The following is a 6,570-nucleotide window of genomic DNA, read 5'->3' on the forward strand; positions in this document are numbered from 1 at the left end:
GGCCCACTTGAGTTTTGGAATAGCTTGAGTTCTGGGATCCTACCAACTACATACTTCATAACTATTCTAGCTGTGTAATCCTTCCACCAAGATGGGCCCATTTGGGAGTGTGGATTTGAAATTATCCTATTGTGTTTGGCACCCTGGATTGGGAATCAACTTTAATCCAAAAGTAGTTATGCATGGTATATCTACAGGAGTTTGAATTTAATTACTAAATCGACTTTGAGTTTTTTGATAAATCTCTCTCTCTCTCTCTCTCTCTCTCTCTCTCTCTCTCTCTGAGAAAGAGAGATTAATTTGTCTTGGGTTGTTTTTAGCTCTTCCTTAGCATTTCTTGTTGTAATTCTTTATCTTCTTCTTTTGTTTTTGTTCAATGAAGTTATTGTTGTTCATAAATGTTCTATCTTTTGAATTTGTAATCATGGCATAGATGTTCTATGGTCAATGCATTAAATCACATTTGTGGATATGCTGCCCTTGTAGGTTTTCTGCAATTGATCTGTCTGTAAGTGGAAGATGTGCAGAACCTGTGTACCGGGATAAACTCAGCGGTGAGGGAAATCATGCCCTAAAGCATTTGTTTTGAGTTTCTTATACAGTGATTTGAGTTGTAATTTGTAAATGATGCTAGTGAGGTTAAGTTGAAGCATTTAATATTCTAACATGCTTATTTCACAATGACTTGGCTCTATTTTGACATTGTTGCAGGTAATCGTTTGTCAAAGGATGAGTTCTTGAAATTACAACACGGATAAGAAAAGCCCAAGGTATTGCTTGAAGTTCTACTTGTGAAATGAGAACTATCACTTTTGTATGGATGCTTTCCAATTTTATCTGTCTAACCTACAACCCAGTCCTTAGTCTCCTTTACTTATAGGGTGTCAATGGCTTGGCTAGGCTGGGGTTAGCCACCTCTGGTGCAAGTTCAACTATGTCTGTTGATTGCCAACCTAGCCCAAACCTAGTCCTGAAATAAGGAGTGAAACAAAAACTTATTTTATTAAAGAGAAGGGCCCTGTCTCCATTTCTTTTAGAAATTGAAATGCAATTAGAGATATTGTTGCCAAATTGGCTTGCTTATCTTCCTTTGGTGCATTTCTTCTCTAATTGGAAGATTCATTCTCATGGTACATGAATACTGTTTGTCCTTCATTTGTCGAATGATCGTCTCTTTCACTGGCATTAGCAACTGATTTGAAATTTTCCCTTTTCTGGTGCCTACTTTTCTTGCACATGGTTGCAAGTTTCATCATTCTTGAATATGAAGCACTTACAAGTAAACAAGATATTAGAATCATCAAAGAATGCATGAAATGATCCCAATTTTCAGAAATTCACTAAAAACCAATCTTATTTCATTTTTAGCATTAACTCCATTCGGAATTATCGTAACACAATAGGTTAGGCCTTTGTCAGTGTCATTTTATACAGGTGTTGAGAGTTCCAACTCCATAAAAGCAGAAACTTGTACTTGAGACACCTACCCATTTCATGAAAATGTGTGTTTTTTTTTTCTTTCAGCTCACATCATCCAGATAATTATTCTACTTGACTGTTATGGGCATAACATCATTGAGGTGTATTCAATTCAGCAGTCAACAAAGCAGTTGCCTAGTGTTGTTGGGTTCAAGTTGTCTGGAAAATTGAACACAATGGTGTTACCGCTACCAACTTAGTTTTAACTGTGACGCAAATGTTGCGGAAGCATGAGGTTGTTGGCAAGTTTGTTGAGTTTTACCATGAGTTACTTACTTAGCATGTGTACAACAGTCCTGTGCATGAAAGCGACGTAGAACTAATTCGTTATCTTGGAATGTCAATTACCAGGGAAAAATAAATGAATGAGTGAGGATAATAGCATCCCCCCTTTTGAAATCATGTTGAATTTCTTGACTATTTAGATTAGGAGTGAATCCCAATGGTTTACAATTTGCATATCAGGTTTTTGGGTTGTTTGAACTACGTACTTCTAAAATCCATTTCCTTTCAAATGAAATGTGTAGCCTTTGGTATCCCTGATTTGATTAGACATGCCTGCCTCCAAACAGATGCGAAGCATCTCTTAGTTTAAATGCAGGCAATGTCTTTTTTTTTGGTGTGTGATATTTGCTAATGGCATTGATTTTTCATAGTCATGAAGTGATTGTTTTAATCCATTTTTTAAGACCATTTGATTTAAAAATTTCTCCCTCATCCATCTTTACTTTTTGTTTAGAATATTTGAATTTCTTTCATCATGAATTTTTAATTATAACATGTTCTAGCATCTAATTTGGGCTTTTTAATTGAATATGCACATTTTTTTTTTCAATAAGGCGCAACAGATTCATAATGCAACAAATATACCTCTGTTTTTCATAATTTCCATTATGTGGCCAATGGAGTATTCAACTGTGAATGTAGGGCCACAACATGGTGTATTTGAATATGTGGCCTGATTTTTGCAGGTTTACAAAGAGGAAACTAGATGAGTTTGTTTCCCTCGGGAATCAACTACAGGTTTCGTATGCTCCTCAGTTCAAGTCTCTTTCTGATATGAAGGAGAAATTGGAAGGCAGGAGAAAAGAAGTTCTAAGCCCACTAAACTGTGAGTTTCTTCTAAGAATTGCTTTTAATGGACACCATTTTGAATAGAGGAAATACACAATGTTCAGTCAACTAATTTTACTAGGACCACAAATTGTATATGTGTTGGCTTGCCATTTGGTGATCCATAACTGTCCAAGTGATCTCTTTGAAGGAATATAGATACACTAGTAATGCAACCCTCATCACATATAATGTAATATCAAATTCTTAGTCATAATCAACTCAAAATCAACCTAGTACATAGAAGGAATATAGATACACTAGTAATTCCCCTCAATATCTTCATATGGATGTTTCTTGCTTTACTTGCCTTTTATGTTGTTTTTAAATGTATTAGCTCAAAATTGATGAAGCAGACCCGGATGTGCGTCGGAGCTATTCGGATGTTGAGCGAGGGTCCCTGAAAGGTGGGAACCGCTGTTATGACCATGATGAAGCTGTCAATTTCCTATGGACAACATTGGAGTGGCCTGACCATTTGGACAGGCCGTGTTTATGTATTTGTTTGAAATTGATCGAGCAGACCCGGATGTACGTCGGAGCTATCCGGATGTTGAGCGGGGGTCCCTGGAAGGTGGGAACCGCTGTTATGACCATGATGAAGCTGTCAATTTCTTATGGACAACATTGGAGTGGCCTGGCCATTTGGACAGGCCGTGTTTATGTATTAGCTCGAAATTGTTGGAGCAGACCCTAGTATAACCCTAAATGTAAATCTACATCTAAAACTAATACCTAAAACTAAACATCATGGTGAGGACAGTGCCCCCGACCGTTGATTCCTTCCTGGGACCCACTATGGTGGTTATTTGAGATCCAACCTATTGGTAAGTTCACACAGACCTAGACCTGAAGAAGGAATAACACAAATATTAGCTTGATTGAAAACTTTTGCGGCCCCAATTCGTTTCGAGGTCTACTTGAGCTTTGGATCTACCCCAAAACCTATAACTTAAACCTAAACCTATAACCTTATCCTAAACCAAAACCTATAACCCAAACCTTAACCTATAACCTATAACCTACAACCTAAACTTATAACCTATAACCTAACCTTAACCTAAACCTAAACCTATAACCTAAAACCCAAACCTAATCCTAAAACCTAAATGTATTCTCAAATCCCTAAGCCTAAACCTACACCTAATCCTAATCTCAACTCCCAAACCTAAACCCAAACCTAAACTTGAAAACCCAAACCTAAACCTGATCTCGAACCCGAACCCGATTTATTAAACCTAAACCTTAACCTATTCTCAATTCCTTAAAGCTATAACCTATAATCTAAACCTAAACCTAAACCTAAACCTATAACTTTAACCTAAACTTATAACCTAAACCTAAACCTAAAACCTAAATGTATTCTCAAATCCCTAAACCTAAACCTACACCTAATCCTAATCTCAACTTCTTAACCTAAACCTAAACTTGAAAACCCAAACCTAAACCCGAACCCGAACCTAATTTCTTAAACCTAAACCTTAACCTATTCTCAATTCCCTAAACCTTAACCTATAACCTAACCTAAACCTAAACCTATAACCTACACTTATAACCTAAACCTAAACCTATAACCTAAACCTGTAACCTTAACCTCAACGTAAAATCTAAACCTAAACCTATAACCTAAATGTATTCTCAAATCCCTAAACCTAAACCTAAACCTATAACCTTCAACATTAACATAAACTTATAACCTACAACATTAATCTAAACCTATTCTCAAATCGCAAAACTTATAACCTAAACCTAAACCTTAACATAAACCTAAACCTATAACCTAAACCTAAACCTTAACCTATAACCTAAACCTTAACCTATAACCTATAACCTAAACTCAATTCCCCAAACCTTAACCTAAACCTATAACCTACACTTATAACCTAAACCTAAACCTGTAACCTTAACTTAAACGTAAAACCTAAACCTAAACCTAAAACATAAATGTATTCTCAAATCCCTAAACATAAACATATAACCTACAATATTAGCATAAACTTATAACCTACAACATTAACCTAAACCTATACTTATAACCTAAACCTATTCTCAAATCCCAAAACCTATAACCTTAACCTAAACCTAAACCTATAGCATAAACCTAAACCTTAACCTATAACCTAAACCTTAACCTATAACGTATAACCTATAACCTAAACCTATAACCTATAACCTAAACCTATAACCTATAACCTAAACTCAATTCCCTAAACCTTAACCTATAACCTAACCTAAACCTAAACATATAACATACACTTATAACCTAAACCTAAACCTAAACTTAAAATCTAAATGTATTCTCAAATCCCTAAACCTAAACCTACACCTTATCCTAATCTCAACTCCCTAACCTAAACCTAAACCTAAACTTGAAAACCCAAACTTAAACCTAATCCTGAACCCGAACCCGATTTCCTAAACCTAAACCTTAACCTATTCTCAATTCCCTAAAGCTATAACCTATAACCTATACCTAAACCTTAACCTAAACCTATAACCTAAACCTAAACCTTAACCTAAACTTAAACCTATAACCTTAACCTAAACCAAAACCTATAACCTAAACCTTAACCTATAACCTATAACCTAAACTTATAACCTATAACCTAACCTTAACCTAAACCTAAAACCTAAACCTAAACCTATGACCTAAACCTAAAACTTAAAACCTAAACCTAAACCTAAAACCTAAATGTATTCTCAAATCCCTAAACCTAAACCTACACCTAATCCTAATCTCAACTCCCTAACCTAAACCTAAACCTAAACCCGATCTCGAACCGAACCCGATTTCCCAAACCTAAACCTTAACCTATTCTCAATTCCCTAAAGCTATAACCTATAACCTATAACCTATAACCTAAACCTAAACCTAAACCTAACCTAAACCTAACCTAAACCTATAACCTTAACCTAAACCTAAACCTATAACTAAAATGTATTCTCAAATCCTTAAACCTAACCCTACACCTAATCCTAATCTCAACTCCTTAACCTAAACCTAAACTTGAAAACCCAAACCTAAACCCGATCCCGAACTCGAACCCGATTTCCTAAACCTAAACCTTAACCTATTCTCTATTCCCTAAAGCTAAAACCTATAACCTAAACCTAAACCTAAACCTAAACCTATAACCTTAACTTAAACATAAAATCTAAAGCATAAATGTATTCTCAAATCCCTAAACCTAAACGTACACCTAATCCTAATCTCAACTCCTTAACCTAAACCTAAACTTGAAAACCCAAACCTAAACCCGAACACGAACTCGATTTCCTAAACCTAAACCTTAACCTATTCTCAATTCCCTACACCTTAACCTATAACCTAACCTAAACCTAAACCTATGACCTAAACTTGTAACCTTAACTTCAATGTAAAACCTAAACCTAAACCTAAAACCTAAATGTATTCTCAAATCCCTAAACCTAAACCTAAACCTATATAACCTACAACATTAACATAAACTTATAAACTAAAACCTATAACCTACAACATTAACATAAACTTATAAACTAAACCTATAACCTACAACATTAACCTAAACCTATACTTATAACCTAAACCTATTCTTAAATCCCAAAACCTATAACTTAAACCTAAACCTAAACCTAAACCTTAACTTATAACATAAACCTTAACATATAACCTATAACCTATAACCAAAACCTATAACCTATAACCTAAACTTAATTCTCTAAACCTTAACCTATAACCTAACCTAAACCTAAACCTATAACCTACACTTATAACCTAAACCTGTAACCTTAACCTAAACGCAAAACCTAAACCTAAACCTAAAATGTAAATGTATTCTCAAATCTCTAAACCTAAACCTAAACCTAAACCTATAACCTACAACATTAACATAAACTTATAACCTACAACATTAACCTAAACCTATACTTATAACCTAAACCTATTTTCAAATCCCAAAACCTATAACCTAAACCTAAACCTTAACCTAAACCTAAACC

At 34.9% G+C, this 6,570-nt stretch overlaps 1 long non-coding RNA gene across 1 annotated transcript; it reads left to right on the forward strand.

Annotated features, from left to right (window-relative positions):
* The first annotated feature begins 270 nt into the window (after window positions 1-270).
* On the forward strand, window positions 271-852 carry LOC131229373 (uncharacterized). Its single transcript, XR_009163297.1, has 2 exons — window positions 271-554; window positions 712-852. It is a non-coding gene; the product is annotated as an uncharacterized LOC131229373 (long non-coding RNA).
* The last annotated feature ends 5,718 nt before the right edge of the window (window positions 853-6,570 follow it).

The sequence above is a fragment of the Magnolia sinica genome, chromosome 16 (genome assembly GCF_029962835.1).
Source record: "Magnolia sinica isolate HGM2019 chromosome 16, MsV1, whole genome shotgun sequence".
NCBI classification, from domain to species: Eukaryota; Viridiplantae; Streptophyta; class Magnoliopsida; order Magnoliales; family Magnoliaceae; genus Magnolia; species Magnolia sinica.